This window comes from Oncorhynchus mykiss, chromosome 10 (genome assembly GCF_013265735.2).
Source record: "Oncorhynchus mykiss isolate Arlee chromosome 10, USDA_OmykA_1.1, whole genome shotgun sequence".
Lineage (NCBI taxonomy): Eukaryota > Metazoa > Chordata > Actinopteri > Salmoniformes > Salmonidae > Oncorhynchus > Oncorhynchus mykiss.
The window spans coordinates 75248921-75267711 of NC_048574.1; the positions used below are offsets into that span (position 1 = coordinate 75248921).

The following is an 18791-nucleotide window of genomic DNA, read 5'->3' on the forward strand; positions in this document are numbered from 1 at the left end:
GAGACCAACGGTGCTCGTTAGCTCGTCATTAACACGGCTAGCTAAGACAGCAACAACTTGGTTAACTGGCTGAAATAGGTCTTCAATTCATGAACGGCTAAATAAATATCTACAGAGCCACATTCGCTATTGACTTTAGGATATATGAACCATGTTTTCCAAAACCACTATTGTGTTATACAGTTTGAAACAGTTTTTATGTACAGAGGAAGAGGACTCGAACCTGCTCTCAGAATATCTGTCAGACTGAGGAGCGGGCAGACCAACTTCCCAAATAGGGGAGAAGCACTCAAAACACACTAGTTGTTCTTTCAAAGAAAATTATACAAAAATGGTAAGTCCGAAGACCTCTCGTATTACCAACATTACTACAATGGCAGCAAATATTTTAATGAATTCAGTAACACATAATGAAAGGAAACTTTAATTATGTCACCCCTTTTCCTGAGGTGAATGGTTTCACCCACTACTCTCCCGGAACTGAGGCTTTGACATCACCAGTTTCACTTTGTTCCACCTTTGGTGAGCAAAACAGCTAATAACGTAGCTAAATACTGACATTATCCTCAATCGAGATATCTGTTCATATCTAAATACATGGCTCTGCTTTGGTCTATTCCATTGATATTGTCAAACTGAACATTACATTGAACATGTGAGTCATTTAGCAGACGCTCTTATCCAGAGAGACTTACAGTAGTGACTGGATACATTTTCAGACGTTGCATTGGCAGGACAATTCCATTAGTAGTTGGGAGGAGAGCAGAAACAGCCTAACACCTCCACTGATACTGTGTAACCTGTCTGCAGTCAACCAGCCATCCAGACTGAAGTGAAGGCCTTGTTACAGAATGAAAACACCTTCTCTTTCGTCGGCATGGCAACCTGTAAACATGTCAGTGGCGTCACAATGTTGCACAACAGCAGCAGAACATTGGATGGAGGGTCATTGTATCATCACACAGTGTCCCTGTCTATTCTACTGTATTGGTACATGTGGTATTACAATACATTAGAAGATCTGTAGACGGCAGCATTGAAACAATTTACAACACATCGTCAACTAGCAACCTACTCTGTTTCAGTGCTGTTTAAATATCCCACTTATTTTATTCTGCTGTTAGAGGCCATCAGTAGAGACAGGAAAATAGTCAGGAAAATAGTCTTTGTAGCAAGTTTTTTACTGTCAAACCATGGGAAGTGTGTCTATATAGGCAAGTACATATACAATTAGGATTTTACTTTAAGGTCAAATGTACTGTAACTGTCTAGTTGTGAAGAGAATCTAAATATATTGTTTATTGACCTCTCCATTCTAGCACCATACATTCTGTTATTTGCTGAACTCCTCTCCATTCTAGCACCATACGTTCTGTTGTTTATTGTCCTCCTCCCCATTCTAGCATTCAAGGGCCATTCTCCCCAGAAATGTCTGGGAACTTGCCTTGGTGGAAGAGTGGGGTAACATCCCACAGCAATAACTGGTAAATCTGGTGCAGTCCATGAGGAGGAAATGCACTGCAGTACTTAATGCAGCTGGTGGCCACACCTGATACTGCCTGTTACTTTTGATTTTGACCCCCTCCCCCCTTTGTTCAGGGACACATATTACATTTCTGTTAGTCACATTTCTGTGGAACTTGTTCAGTTTATGTCTTAGTTGTTGAATCTTGTTATGTTCATACAAATATTTATACATGTTAAGTTTGCTGAAAATAAACGCAGTTGACAGTGAGAGGACGTTTCTTTTTTTGCTGAGTTTAGTTCTTAATGACAGACTGAGTTGGTAGAAGGAGACAGGGGAGGAGAGAGAGATGAGAGAGAGAGAGAGAGAGAGGACTTATTGACAGACTGAGTTGGTAGAAGGAGACAGGGGAGGAGGGAGAGAGAGATGAGAGAGAGAGATAGGACTTATTGACAGACTGGGTTGGTAGAAGGAGACAGGGGCGGAGGGAGAGATAGACTGACATTTAAATCAGCTGAATATATTCATCACTGACTTCTCACCAGTGATGTCATCATAGCCAGTAACCTTTTCCTCTCTTGGCCCAGCCCAGCCTGACCCTGACATACAGCATCAGGCCTGTTGAGTTGACTTGGGTAACAGACCTCTAGCTTCTACACCACATCCCCCCTTCTCCTGCTCTAACATGAGACCTCATCAGTACTCATTTTGGGTGCTGGTACTGTTTATATTTAGGTGCTGGAACATTAAGCCAATATTCTATAAGAGGTGAACTCAAGCAGTAGAAAGTTAGAGGTGATATTATAGGACACACTATGTGTAACTTTGCTGCTCTGTCAGCAGTTTCCTGTGGAATTTTTCTAATGTCAGTCTCTCCTGTAGGTAGGTGTGTTTAACTGATCTTATCTGCTTAAAGGTTTGTCACATCATATAAGTAAGGAAGCGATGAGCTAGAAGTCATATAGCCTAGCAATATTTCTCAGGAGGGGGAGGGAGGGAGAGAGAGAGAGAGCGAGAGAGAGAGAGGGAGAGAGAGAGAGAGAGAGAGAGAGAGAGAGAGAGAGAGAGAGAGAGAGAGAGGACTTACTGACAGACTGGGTTGAGAGAAGGAGACAAGGGAGGAGGAAGAGAGATGAGAGAAACTCAGCAAAAAAAGAAATGTCCCTTTTTCAGGACCCTGTCTTTCAAAGATAATTCGTAAATGTCACGCCCTGGTCTTAGTATTTTGTGTTTTTCTTTATTATTTTGGTCAGGCCAGGGTGTGACATGGGTTATTTATGTGGTGTGTTTTGTCTTGGGGTTTTTGTAGGTTATGGGATTGTGGTATAGTAGAGTTGTCTAGGTAAGTCTATGGTTGCCTAGAGTGGTTCTCAATCAGAGGCAGGTGTTTATCGTTGTCTCTGATTGGGAACCATATTTAGGCAGCCATATTCTTTGTGTGTTTCGTGGGTGATTGTTCCTGTCTCTGTGTTTGTTTGCACCCAGATAGGGCTGTTTCGGTTTTTCATGTTACGTTTAGTGGTTTTTGTATTGTTCGTCATTATCTTTATTAAAGATGTCTGAAGATAACCACGCTGCATTTTGGTCCTCCTCTCCTTCGACGGAAGAAAACCGTAACAGTAAAAATCCAAATAACTACACAAATCTTCATTGTAAAGGGTTTAACACTGTTTTTCATGCTTGTTCAGTGAACCATAAACAATTAATGAACATGCATCTGTGTAACGGTCGTTAAGACACTAACAGCTTACAGATGGTAGGCAATTAAGGTCACTGTTATGAAAACTTAGGACACTAAAGAGGCCTTTCTACTGACTCTGAAAAACACCAAAAGAAAGATGCCCAGGGTCCCTGCTCATCTTCCTGAACATGCCTTAGACATGCTGCAAGGAGGCATGACAACTGCAGAGGTGGCCAGGGCAATATATTGTAATGTCCGTACTGTGAGACGCCTAAGACAGCTCTACAGGGAGACAGGATGGACAGCTGATGATCCTCGCAGTGGCAGACCATGTGTAACAACATCTGCACAGGATCGGTACATCCAAACATCACACCTACGGGACAGGTACAAGATGGCAACAGCAAATGCCCGATATACACCAAGAACGCACAATCCCTCCATCAGTGCTCAGACTGTCCGCAATAGGCTGAGAGAGGCTGGACTGAGGGCTTGTAGGCCTGTTGTAACGCAGGTCCTCACCAGACATCACTGGCAACAACGTCACCTATGGGCACAAACCCACCGACGCTTTTTACCAGACAGGACTGGCAAAAGTGCTCTTCACTGATGAGTCGCCGTTTTGTCTCACTAGGGGTGAGGAAGGAATGAGCGTTTACACCGAGGCCTGTACTCTGGAGCGGGATCGATTTGCAGGTGGAGGATCCGTCATGGTCTGGGGCGGTGTGTCACAGCATCATCGGACTGAGCTTGTTGTCATTGCAGGTTGTCTCAATGCTGTGCGTTACAGGGAAGACATCCTCCTCCCTCATGTGGTACCCTTCCTGCAGGCTCATCCTGACGTGACCCTCCAGCATGACAATGGCACCAGCCATACTGCTCGTTCTGTGCGTGATTTCCTGCAAGTCAGGAATATCAGTGTTCTGCCATGGCCAACGAAGAGCCCGGATCTCAATCCCATTGAGCACGTCTGGGACCTGTTGGATCGGAGGGTGAGTGCTAAGGCACGTCTGGGACCTGTTGGATAGGAGGGTGAGGGCTAGGGCACGTCTGGGACCTGTTGGATAGGAGGGTGAGGGCTAGGGCACGTCTGGGACCTGTTGGATAGGAGGGTGAGGGATAGGGCACGTCTGGGACCTGTTGGATAGGAGGGTGAGGGCTAGGGCACGTCTGGGACCTGTTGTATAGGAGGGTGAGGGCTAGGGCACGTCTGGGACCTGTTGGATTGGAGGGTGAGGGCTAGGGCACGTCTGGGACCTGTTGGATAGGAGGGAGAGGGCTAGGGCACGTCTGGGACCTGTTGGATAGGAGGGTGAGGGCTAGGGCATGTCTGGGAACTGAAATGTCTGGGAACTTGCAGGTGGCTTGGTGGAAGAGTGGGGTAACATCTCACAGCAAGAACTGGCAAATATGGTGCAGTCCATGAGGAGGAGATGCACTACAGTACTTAATGCAGCTGGTGGCCACACCAGATACTGACTGTTACTTTTGATTTTGACCCCCTTCCCCCTTTGTTCAGGGACACATTATTCTATTTCTGTTAGTCACATGTCTGTGGTACTTGTTCAGTTTATGTCTCAGTTGTTGAATCTTGCTATGTTCATACAAATATTTACACATGTTAAGCTTGCTGAAAATTAACGCAGTTGACAGTGAGAGGACATTTCTTTTTTTGCTGAGTTTAGTTCTTATTGACAGACTGAGTTGGTAGAAGGAGACAGGGGAGGAGGGAGAGAGAGATGAGAGAGAGAGAGAGAGATAGGACTTATTGACAGACTGGGTTGGTAGAAGGAGACAGGGGAGGAGGGAGAGAGAGAGAGAGATAGGACTTAATGACAGACTGAGTTGGTAGTAGACAGGGGAGGAGGGAGAGAGAGATGAGAGAGAGAGAGATAGGACTTAATGAGAGACTGAGTTGGTAGAAGGAGACAGGGGAGGAGGGAGAGAGAAAGAGAGAGAGAGAGAGATAGGACTTATTGACAGACTGAGTTGGTAGAAGGAGACAGGGGGAGGAGGGAGAGAGAGATGAGAGAGAGAGAGAGAGAGATAGGACTTATTGACAGACTGAGTTGGTAGAAGGAGACAGGGGGAGGAGGGAGAGAGAGATGAGAGAGAGAGATAGGACTTATTGAGACTGGGTTGGTAGAAGGAGACAGGGGAGGAGGGAGAGAGAGACTGACATTTAAATCAGCTGAATATATTTGTATCACTGACTTCTCACCAGTGATGTCATCATAACCAGTAACCTTTTCCTCTCTTGGCCCAGCCCAGCCTGACATATAGCATCAGGCCTGTTGAGTTGACTTGGGTAACAGACCTCTAGCTTCTACACCACATCCCCCCCTTCTCCTGCTCTAACATGAGACCTCATCAGTACTCATTTTGGGTGCTGGTACTGTTTATATTTAGGTGCTCGAACATTAAGCCAATATTCTATAAGAGGTGAACTCAAGCAGTAGAAAGTTAGAGGTGATATTATAGGACACACTATGTGTAACTTTGCTGCTCTGTCAGCAGTTTCCTGTGGAGTTTTTCTAATGTCAGTGTTTCCTGTATGTAGGTGGGTTTAACTGATCTTATCTGCTTAGTTTGTCACGTCATGTAAGTAGGGAAGTAATGAGATAGAAGTCATATAGCCTAGCAGTATTTCTCACTCTTCAGTCCTCTCTTCATGACAGTAGACTTGTTTCGCTCAGTGGAGCCCCAGTTAGAGGCAGATATGATACCTGCAGTGGTACTGATGACCCTGTTGTGGAGCAGAGGTAGGATGCTGTTATAATGATATACACTTGTGACAGTTACTGAGATATGTTTTGATATTGTAAGATATATTATAATTTGCAGGGTTAGTAAAATAACATGCAACTGGAAGCAGACAGTAAAAATGTGTCTCAAAGCAGGACAATGATGTGATCACCTGTAAATGTACTTTACTGTAGTCTAACTGTCCATCTGGGGACAGGCACTAATGTCAGTTAAGTTGTGATGGTGTCCTGCATCTGACTGTTGTATATTCAGTGTGTCAATCATTGATTGTATCTGTCTCTATGTAAATGAATGAGAGTATATATTATGTATTATATATTATATTGGTGTTATGTTAGAGTAGGAGAAGGGAGGGGTGTAGATGATAGAGGTCTATGAGCTGAGTCAAGATCAAAAGGTCCAACCAGACAGCTGGTTGAGAGGGCCCTAGTGGAGCCAGCGGGCTCTCAGTCAGCTGGCTCCACTAGGGCCCTCTCAGTCAGCTGGCTCTACTAGGGCCCTCTCAGTCAGCTGGCTCCACTAAGGCCCTCTCAGTCAGCTGGCTCCACTAGGGCCCTCTCAACCAGCTGGCTCCACTAGGGCCCTCTCAGCCAGCCGGCTCCACTAGGGCCCTCTCAGCCAGCTGGCTCCACTAGGGCCCTCTCAGTCACCTGGCTCCACTAGGGCCCTCTCAACCAGCTGGCTCCACTAGGGTCCTCTTAGTCAGCTGGTGTGTGTAGGAGAGTGTGAGATGTGTGTACAAAACGTAGAAGTACAAATTACATGATTGCACACTGTGGTATTTTACCTAACAGATAACAATATTATATTTGTTTTCAAATTATTTTGGGGTCTTTGTAATCTGAGGGAAATATGTGTCTCTTATATCGTTTTACATTTGGCAGGAGGTTAGGAATAACAGCTCAGTATCCAACTGATTTTGTGGGCAGTGGGCACATAGCCTGTCTTCTCTCTGCCTACCTCTCTCAATAGCAAGTCTATGCTCACTGAGTCTGTACATTGTACATTTTTTTGTCAGTTTTCTATCAGTCACAGTGGTCAGCTAGTTTGCCATCATTTATATATGTTTGGTTATAATTTGTTTGGGCCAGACTGTCTGAGTTCTGTCCTGAGGCTTTGTTGGGTTAGTAGTGGTTTGTGAACTAAGCTTCAGGACCAGCTGGATGAAGGGACTTTTCTCTATTTTCATCTCTTGGTATTTCAGTGCTGGTCTCTTGTTTTTATGTGGTTATAGACATTGTAGTCTTGTTTCTGGATATGAATTAGTGATGGATATTAATTAGTGATGGATGTTAATTAGTGATGGATATTAATTAGTGATGGATATTAATTAGTGATGGATATTAATTAGTGAGGGATATTAATTAGTGATGGGTATAAATTAGTGATGGATATTAATTAGTGATGGATGTTAATTAGTGATGGGTATTAATTAGTGATGGATATTAATTAGTGATGGATGTTAATTAGTGATGGATATTAATTAGTGATGGATATTAATTAGTGATGGATATTAATTAGTGAGGGATATTAATTAGTGATGGGTATTAATTAGTGATGGATATTAATTAGTGATGGATGTTAATTAGTGATGGGTATTAATTAGTGATGGATATTAATTAGTGAGGGATATTAATTAGTGATGGATATTAATTAGTAATGGGTATTAATTAGTGATGGATAATAATTATTGATGGATATTAATTAGTGATGGATATTAATTAGTGATGGATGTTAATTAGTGATGGATATTAATTAGTGATGGATATTAATTAGTGATGGGTATTAATTAGTAATGGATATTAATTGTGATGGATATTAATTAGTGATGGATATTAATTAGTGATGGATGTTAATTAGTGATGGATATTAATTAGTGATGGATATGAATTAGTGATGGGTATTAATTAGTGATGGGTATTAATTAGTAATGGATATTAATTAGTAATGAGTATTAATTAGTGATGGATGTTAATTAGTGATGGATATTAATTAGTGATGGGTATTAATTAGTGATGGATATTAATTAGTGATGTGTATTAATTAGTAATGAATATTAATTAGTGATGGGTATTAATTAGTAATGGATATTAATTAGTGGTGGATATTAATTATTAATGGATATGAATTAGTGATGGATATTAATTAGTGATGGATATTAATTAGTGATGGATATTAATTAGTGCTGGATATTAATTATTAATGGATATGAATTAGTGATGGATATTAATTAGTGCTGGATATTAATTAGTGATGGATATTAATTAGTGGTGGATATTAATTATTAATGGATATGAATTAGTGATGGATATTAATTAGTGATGGATATTAATTAGTGATGGATATTAATTAGTGCTGGATATTAATTATTAATGGATATTAATTAGTGATGGATATTAATTAGTGATGGATATTAATTAGTGATGGATATTAATTAGTGCTGGATATTAATTAGTGATGGATATTAATTAGTGCTGGATATTAATTAGTGATGGATATTAATTAGTGATGGATATGAATTAGTGCTGGATATTAATTAGTAATGGATATTAATTAGTGGTGGATATTAATTATTAATGGATATGAATTAGTGATGGATATTAATTAGTGATGGATATTAATTAGTGATGGATATGAATTAGTGCTGGATATTAATTAGTAATGGATATTAATTAGTAATGGATATTAATTAGTGGTGGATATTCATTATTAATGGATATTAATTAGTGATGGATATTAATTAGTAATGGATATTAATTAGTGATGGATATGAATTAGTGATGGATATTAATTAGTGATGGATATTAATTAGTGATGGATATTAATTAGTGCTGGATATTAATTATTAATGGATATGAATTAGTGATGGATATTAATTAGTGATGGATATTATTTAGTGATGGATATTAATTAGTGGTGGATATTAATTATTAATGGATATGAATTAGTGATGGATATGAATTAGTGATGGATATTAATTAGTGATGGATATTAATTAGTGCTGGATATTAATTATTAATGGATATGAATTAGTGATGGATATTAATTAGTGATGGATATTAATTAGTGATGGATATTAATTAGTGGTGGATATTCATTATTAATGGATATGAATTAGTGATGGATATTAATTAGTGATGGATATTAATTAGTGATGGATATTAATTAGTGATGGATATTAATTAGTGATTTCTCCATGCAGTATTTACAATCTTGATTGGTTAGTGGACCCCACAGTTTACCTCCATAAAGGGCAATTGGTTCTATTGTAAATTTGAATATTTTGTGTGAGGTTCTAATTGGTGTGTCAATTAGAACTTGTCTTTTGAACAAACGGTGCTCACAGTGGCAGACTGTCTGTTTAGGGCCAAATAGCATTTACATTCACTTTGAGATTTTGTAGTTGTGTAGTTCTAGATACTTTGTGGGTTTATTATATTGTTGCCCACAGCATTGAATGAAAGAGAAACCAGTGGGAATTTTGCCTCCCTTGATAAATGTTTTATTGATTAATAGCCAATCAGCGTTGAGCTAAACTGAGTGAGCTCAGCTGTGAATCACATCACAAGCCAAATATCATCGTTTACAGAAAAAATCTTGAATGCATCTCATTGTGTTGTTGTCTAGCTAGCTAAAATATTCACTTTCCTAATTTAGCCATGGGTGGAGGGAGTTGGACTTGTTGTTTTTATTCTCTGTACTGGACAATGATTATAACAGAGATTCTGATCCAGCCATAAATTCAACCTGCAATGGAGCAGGTTGAGAGATTCAAGTTCCTTGGTGTCCACATTACCAACAAACTAACATGGTCCAAGCACACCAAGACAGTTGTGAAGAGGGCACGACAAAACCTATTTCCCCTACCTACATGTGACTATAATAACTCTACCTACATGTGACTATAATAACTCTACCTACATGTGACTATAATAACTCTACCTACATGTGACTATAATAACTCTACCTACATGTCACTATAATAACTCTACCTACATGTGACTATAATAACTCTACCTACATGTGACTAATAACATTTGATTTGATTTGAAATTCACACGTTGTGCCCCTGGCCTGACAGGATGGAGGTTCAACATGTACTGTAGCTAGATGTAGTAGGTTAATGTTAACTAGCTGGCCTGAGAGGATGGAAGATCAACATGTAGCTAGATGTAGTAGGTTAATGTTAACTAGCTGGCCTGACAGGATGGAAGATCAACATGTAGCTAGATGTAGTAGGTTAATGTTAACTAGCTGGCCTGACAGGATGGAAGATCAACATGTAGCTAGATGTAGTAGGCTAATGTTAACTAGCTGGCCTGACAGGATGGAAGATCAACATGTACTGTAGCTAGATGTAGTAGGTTAATGTTAACTAGCTGGCCTGAGAGGATGGAAGTTCAACATGTAGCTAGATGTAGTAGGTTAATGTTAACTAGCTGGCCTGAGAGGATGGAAGTTCAACATGTAGCTAGATGTAGTAGGTTAATGTTAACTAGCTGGCCTGAGAGGATGGAAGTTCAACATGTAGCTAGATGTAGTAGGTTAATGTTAACTAGCTGGCCTGAGAGGATGGAAGTTCAACATGTACTGTAGCTAGATGTAGTAGGTTAATGTTAACTAGCTGGCCTGACAGGATGGAAGTTCAACATGTACTGTAGCTAGATGTAGTAGGTTAATGTTAACTAGCTGGCCTGACAGGATGGAAGTTCAACATGTACTGTAGCTAGATGTAGTAGGTTAATGTTAACTAGCTGGCCTGACAGGATGGAAGTTCAACATGTACTGTAGCTAGATGTAGTAGGTTAATGTTAACTAGCTGGCCTGAGAGGATGGAGGTTCAACATGTACTGTAGCTAGATGTAGTAGGTTAATGTTAACTAGCTGGCCTGAGAGGATGGAAGTTCAACATGTAGTGTAGCTAGATGTAGTAGGCTAATGTTAACTAGCTGGCCTGACAGGATGGAGGTTCAACATGTAGCTAGATGTAGTAGGTTAATGTTAACTAGCTGGCCTGAGAGGATGGAAGTTCAACATGTAGCTAGATGTAGTAGGTTAATGTTAACTAGCTGGCCTGACAGGATGGAGGTTCAACATGTAGCTAGATGTAGTAGGCTAATGTTAACTAGCTGGCCTGAGAGGATGGAAGTTCAACATGTAGCTAGATGTAGTAGGTTAATGTTAACTAGCTGGCCTGACAGGATGGAAGTTCAACATGTAGTGTAGCTAGATGTAGTAGGTTAATGTTAACTAGCTGGCCTGAGAGGATGGAAGATCAACATGTAGTGTAGCTAGATGTAGTAGGTTAATGTTAACTAGCTGGCCTGAGAGGATGGAAGATCAACATGTACTGTAGCTAGATGTAGTAGGTTAATGTTAACTAGCTGGCCTGAGAGGATGGAGGTTCAACATGTAGCTAGATGTAGTAGGCTAATGTTAACTAGCTGGCCTGAGAGGATGGAAGTTCAACATGTAGCTAGATGTAGTAGGTTAATGTTAACTAGCTGGCCTGAGAGGATGGAAGTTCAACATGTACTGTAGCTAGATGTAGTAGGTTAATGTTAACTAGCTGGCCTGGCACATCGTTGCCCATGTCAGGAAGTTATTCCAGCACGCATTTTATCCAGGTACCTTAGGAGAAAAATAACTAAAATGGAGTCCTGTATGACAGAGTCATAGACGTGTAGGATACATGAAAGAGGAGGATGGTGTTTCTCTACAATGGGGGAGTCAACATGTTTTCTACTCACTCACTCACTCACACACACACACACACATACACACACACACACACACACACACACACACACACAATAGGAAAGGTATAACGATTGAGTTTACAGCCACATCATATTCAGAAACATTAAATTAACTAAGCAGAGGTGATTAGATGATGTTGAAATGTTGAAGTGTGAATGGTGCTGGAATAGTGGAGGCAGCTACTGTTTTCTTTGGGACTTGCGGTAACTCTGTGGTTCTAAATCAATAGTTGTTGAGTAGTCAGAAAATGTCAGAAACATGACCTTGCTTGACCTGCTGTAGGTCATGTATCTGTTTGTTACAGGTAATATGTTTTGTGGACTTCACAGGACAGATGTTGCTCTCTGGTTTTGTGATGAAACAAAGGTGTGGTTGAATTTATTCTGCCACTGTGTCTTCTTATAATCTCAGTTTTAGGCTTGTCTAGTACATAACTCAACTCTCTCTCAGACCCCTACCAGTCTAGTACATAACTCAACTCTCTCCCTGACCCAAACCTGTCTAGTACATAACTCAACTCTCTGCCTGACCCCCACCTGTCTAGTACATAACTCAACTCTCTCTCCGACCCCCACCAGTCTAGTTCACAACTCTACTCTCTCCCCGACCCCCACCAGTCTAGTACATAACTCAACTCTCTCCCTGACCCCCACCAGTCTAGTACATAACTCAACTCTCTCCCTGACCCAAACCAGTCTAGTACATAACTCAACTCTCTCCCTGACCCAAACCAGTCTATATTTATCTATATTTATATCCACGCTGCACTAGGACGGCCTAGGAACGATAGATTTGTACCTTGTCAGCTCGGGGATTTGAACTTGCAACCTTCTGGTCACTAGTCCAACGCTCTAACCACTAGGCTACCCTGCCGCCCTATACCCCATAATGACATCACAATACCCCATAATGACATCACAATACCCCATAATGACATCACAATACCCCATAATGACATCACTATACCCCATAATGACATCACAATACCCCATAATGACATCACTATACCTCATAATGACATCACAATACCCCATAATGAAATCACTATACCCCATAATGACATCACAATACCCCATAATGACATCACTATACCCCATAATGACATCACAATACCTCATAATGACATCACAATACCCCATAATGACATCACTATACCCCATAATGACATCACAATATTGAAAGTCACTGAGCTCTTCATTAAGGCCATTCTACTGACAATGTTTGTCTATGGAGATTGCATGGCTGAGTGCTTGATTTATATATCTGTCAGGAAGGGGTGTGGCTGAAATAGAATCCACTAAATTAATCCACTCAGAGGACTATCAAATCTGTCATCAAATCACATTTATTTATGCATTTACTTCTTACATCAGCTGATGTCACAAAGTGCTGTACAGAAACCTAAAACCCAAGATGTTCAAACGTTCATAGACGACCAGCAGGGTCAAATAATAATAATCACAGTGGTTGTCGAGGGTGCAACAGGTCAGCACCTCAGGAGTAAATGTCAGTTGGCTTTTCATAGCCGATCACTCAGAGTATCTCTACCGCTCCTGCTGTCTCTTGAGAGTTGAAAACAGCAGGTCTGGGACAGGAAGCACGTCCGGTGAACAGGTCAGGGTTCCATAGCCGCAGGAAGAACAGTTGAAACTGGAGCAGCAGCACGACCAGATGGGGACAGAATTTGAAGGGGTGTCCACATACTTTTGTATATATAGTGTATGTACACATGGGTGTTGTTGCACCATACCAACGATAAGCCTGTCTTCCCCATCACATCATGAAAGGTCATGTTGATGTTCATTTAACCTCTGCCTCTCTCTTCCTCTGACTCCTCCCTTTCTCATTTGTTTCTCTCTATCTCTCTGTCTCTTTCTCTCTCTTTCTCTTCAGATCTCCAGGCTCAAAGCGTCAGTCCACTAGGTAGGTAGAGTATAAATCTACAGTGATTATAGCAGTTCAATATTAGTCAACTTTATTATCCTACATGGAGAAATTCATGTGTCCATACAAACCATTCTAAACCCCAATAACAAGTAGTGTTTTATGGAACTACTAATACTTGTCAACCACAAAGCATCACTGCTGTTAGAATAACAGAATCACTGTCATCATCTGTCCTCACCACTTTGTTTTCCTCTCTGCTGTTTACAGCTGAAGACTCAGTCAGACTGGTGAATGGGACCACTTCCTGTTCTGGGATAGTGGAAGTCTTCTATGAAGGAGAGTGGTTGGGTCTATGTTTTAGGTGGTGGAGAATGATGAGAGATGCTAATATTGTGTGTAGAGAGCTGGACTGTGGGAATCCTGTATCTGAATCTAGAGGACCTCTGATTGAAGATGGAAGAAGAGGAGTCACGATGTGGAGATGTAGGAGAGATGAGTCTTCTATTAGATGGTGTAACATCATAGGAGGACCTGGTGTCTGTGATGGTGGATATTATCGTCATGTGACCTGTTCAGGTAAGAGACTGGTCATATTGAGAGATTTATTTATACATTATACAATATTACCATTTATCATATTTTATGTGTTTTTATTTCATTTAAATAGAGGGAGAGATGTCAGATGTATTTAAACATTATATTTGTGTTTGTCATATTGGTTTATGGGAGATGTTCATGGGCAGATCATTGTAGTTCAGATGGTACTGAAGTGAAGCTGCCTGATGGATGTCCAGCTGTTTATTTTCTATAAAGTGAAGTGAACTTATTCCTGTCTCCTGCCTGCATTATTCCCAACCCGATCCTGAGTGACAAAGAACCCATTTCTACCTCTTACAGTATCAAACATAGCAAACTACAATCTTTTATCCAACATATTTGTGTTTAGTCCTTGACAGTGTCATCAACAAAACTGATTGAATGTTCAACCAACTCATTTTCTCCAGAGTCTGTGCGGCTTGTGGATGGAGCTGGTCTCTGCTCTGGGAGAGTGGAGGTGAAGTCCAATCAGTCCTGGGCCTCAGTGTGTGAAGCTGACTTTAACCGGCAGGATGCAGAGGTAGTCTGTGGGGAGCTTGGCTGTGGGTCTCCTGCAGCTCTACAGGGGGGGCTCTATGGAGGAGGTGAGGGTCAGACCTGGGATAAAGAGTTCCAGTGTAAAGGCAAAGAGTCCCTTCTCCTGGACTGTGACACCTCAGACAGAAAACACAACACCTGCCTACCTGGTAATGCTGTTGGACTCACCTGCTCAGGTAAGAAACAGTTTGTCACTCAATCAACATTGTTTTTCACCTGGAGTGAAGAATATGAGAGACAATATAGGTGTCTTTCAGTGAGAAAATAGTAAGATTACTGTCTCTCTCTTTTCTTTTCTCAGAGCCTGATGATGTGAGGCTGGTGGGAGGAGGCAGTCGCTGTGCTGGTGGAGTGGAGTGGTACGACCAGGGAGAGTGGAGGACTGTGGGATCTTTCTCTGACGTGATGTCTATAGCTGTAGTAGTGTGTAGACATATGGGTTGTGGCTCCACTGTTTCAGCACTACCTGGAAACACCACTAGAGGGTTTGGAGTTTCCTGTTCTGGGTCTGAGTCTTCACTGAGGGAGTGTAGAAGAATGCATGATCTCCTTCCTGGACTCTCAGTGATCTGCTCAGGTAATAACAAGATACACTATATTACCAAAAGTAAGTGGACATTAGTGGGTTTGGCTATTTCAGCCACACCTGTAGCTGACAGGTGTATAAAATCGAGCACACAGCCATGCAATCTCCATACACAAACATCGGCAGTAAAATGTTCTTACTGAAGGTCTCAGTGACTTTCAACGTGGCACGTCTGGGAGCAACAACGGCTCAGCTGCGAAGTGGTAGACCACAAAAACTCACAGAACGAACCTCAGAAGCACATAAAGTTCCACATACTTCTTGTCCATGTATTATATCTCCTTCCTGGACTCACAGTGATCTGCTCAGGAAATATCAACATATTATCATTATATTCAACTATATTCCTTCATTCATACAACTTCCTCTGCACCTCTCATGATGACTGTTTAGCTTGTCAGTCTGATTTACAAATAAGATCCCTCAGTCAAGTAGGAATCAAATACAACTTAAATATCCCAGAATGCTTTTGCTTTTGAGTGTTATCTCAGTGATTGTCTCTACTCACAACGACTGTAACAAAGAGAGAATGAGGGAGGAGTGGAAGAGGGAGAGATGGGAAAGATCAAATATATTTTTATCACTAAGTTCTCACCAGTGATGTCATCATAACCAGTAACCTTTTCTACTCTTGGCCCATCCTTACCCTGACATACAGCATCAGACCTTGTAGTTCAGATGGTACTGAAGTGAAGCTGCCTGATGGATGCCCAGCTGTTTATTTTCTATTAAGTGAAGTGAACTTATTCCTGTCTCCTGCCTGCATTATTCCCAACCCTATCCTGAGTGACTAAGAACCCATTTCTACCTCTTACAGTATCAAACATAGCAAACTACAATCTTTTATCCAACATATTTGTGTTTAGTCCTTGACAATGTCATCAACAAAACTGATTGAATGTTCAACCAACTCTTTTTCTCCAGACTCTGTGCGGCTTGTGGATGGAGCTGGTCTCTGCTCTGGGAGAGTGGAGGTGAAGTCCAATCAGTCCTGGGCCTCAGTTTGTGAAGCTTACTTTGACCTGCAGGATGCAGAGGTAGTCTGTGGGGAGCTTGGCTGTGGGGCTCCTGCAGCTCTACAGGGGGGGCTCTATGGAGAAGGTGAGGGTCAGACCTGGGATAAAGAGTTCCAGTGTAAAGGCAATGAGTCCCTTCTCCTGGACTGTGACACCTCAGACAGAGAGAACAACACCTGCCTACCTGGTAATGCTGTTGGACTCACCTGCTCAGGTAAGAAACAGTTTGTCACTCAGTCAACATTGTTTTTCACCTGGAGTGAAGAATATGAGAGACAATATAGGTGTGTTTCAGTGAGAAAATAGTAAGATTACTGTCTCTCTCTTTTCTTTTCTCAGAGCCTGATGATGTGAGGCTGGTGGGAGGAGACAGTCGCTGTGCTGGTGTAGTGGAGCTGTTCAACCAGGGAGAGTGGAGGACTGTGGGAACTGCTGACAGGACCAGGATGTTTTTGTCTGCAGTAGTGTGTAGACAGATGGGTTGTGGCTCCACTGTTTCAGTACTACCTGGAAACACCACTAGAGGGTTTGGAGTTACATGTTATGGGCCTGAGTCTTCACTGAGGGAGTGTTGGAGAAGTTATGATCACCTTCCTGAACTCACAGTGATCTGCTCAGGTAATAACAACATATTATAATTATATTCAACTGATTTCCTTCATTCATACAACTTCCTCTGCACCTCTCATGATGACTGTTTAACTTGTCAGTCTGCTTTACTAAATAGATCACTCAGTCAAGTAGGAATCAAATACAACTTAAATATCCCAGAATGCTTTGTATTTGAGTTTTACCTCAGTGAATGTCTCTACTCACTACCACTGTCACATGTCATGTTATTGTCATATCTAAATGAGGACAGTAGTTGAGGAGCTACGTTTTCTTTTTCTCTCCTCTTGTTCCAGATGTCCTGCTTAAGCCTGATATCAACATATGTTGTCTCAGTGACTGTAGGCCCACTACTCATGTTGCCCTGTGAGGGAGGGTGGCTGGCACTGTTACATGCTGATGTTATTGTCATATCTATAGGAAACTAGTTGAAGAGGTTTTTCTTGTTCTCTTTTATTGTTACAGATCTCCTGGTCCAGCCTGATATCTTCCTGACTGACTCAATGGGAGGGGTCTTCAGGGGCCACCAGGGGCCCGAGATGTTCAGGGGCTACAACTTCACCATAACCTGCTCCACTCAGCCACAGTACCCAGGAGGCTCCTTCCTCCTCACGTTCACCGGCTCCAACAGAACCCAGACCCAGCCAGCTGTCAATCACTCTGCTGCATTCCACTTCCCTGCTGCAGATGACTCCCACCAAGGGAACTACAGCTGTGTTTATGACAATTATGTTTTCTCTCATAACTTCTCCTCTGAGAGTGAGCTCCTCTCCCTCACCATCACAGGTAAGTGAACATGAACCAGACTTATAACTTTGTCATTGACAGATTTCCCACAGATCTATGTGATGATGATCAGTCCCCTCATCAAAGGTGTTTCTGTTTGCAGCCTCTCCTCTGCCAGCCTTCATCATCAGACACGTTGTAGTGCTGCTGATCCTACTGACAGCCATCACCACCTCCTACCTGTACTACAAGGTAAAGACATTTACTCAGACGTTACAAGTCATTTAAACTAGAGGGAGAGGGAGAGGGGGAGAGAGAGAGAATGGAGATACTAGTGAGTAAATGTCTGACTGTTGGTGCTGTGTCTCCCTAGCCCACCAGGAGGCAGAAGAGAGTGAACAGGGTGAGCAGCATGGATCTTTATGTCAATGCCATGGAGATGGTCTCTCTGAGCTCCAGAGCTGAAGCTGGACCGGGAGAGGAGAGAGCAGCCCAGGGGACGGAGTAGGAGTAGAATGAATCTGACCCTACATGCTGATCTTAGGTCAGTTTTGTGTTTTAAATCGATGGTCAGCAGTGGACTGGTGTTTAAAATGTGGTGACAAACCTGAAGTGACTCTAATTTTAATAACACGTTCAGAATTAGTTCAGAATTAGTTTATCTTTCTAGAACCTTGAAAGAAATCTAAAAGGAGTGACTGCAACCACCATTATTCATTTAGTTTGTTTTTTACCACCAGAGAAACATGGGGTTTGGGTAACATGGGGTTTTGGGTAACAAGGGGTTTTGGGAACATGGGGTTTTGGGTAACATGGGTTTTGGGTAACATGGGTTTTGGGTAACATGGGGTTTTGGTAACATGGGGTTTTGGGTAACATGGGGTTTGGGGTAACATGGGTTTTTAGTAACATGGGGTTCTGGGTAACATGGGGTTTGGGTATCATGGTGTTTTGGGTAACATGGTGTTTTGGGTAACATGGGGATTGGGTAACATGGTGTTTTGGGTAACATGGGGATTGGGTAACATGGTGTTTTGGGTAACATGGGAATTTGGGTAACATGGTGTTTTGGGTAACATGGGGTTTTTGGTAACATGGTGTTTTGGGTAACATGGTGTTTTGGGTAACATGGGAATTTGGGTAACATGGTGTTTTGGGTAA

The 18791-nt window shown here is 41.8% G+C and overlaps 1 pseudogene; it reads left to right on the top strand.

Annotated features, from left to right (window-relative positions):
- The first annotated feature begins 14201 nt into the window (after positions 1-14201).
- On the top strand, positions 14202-18455 carry LOC118966655 (annotated as a pseudogene).
- Positions 18456-18791: the final 336 nt, after the last annotated feature.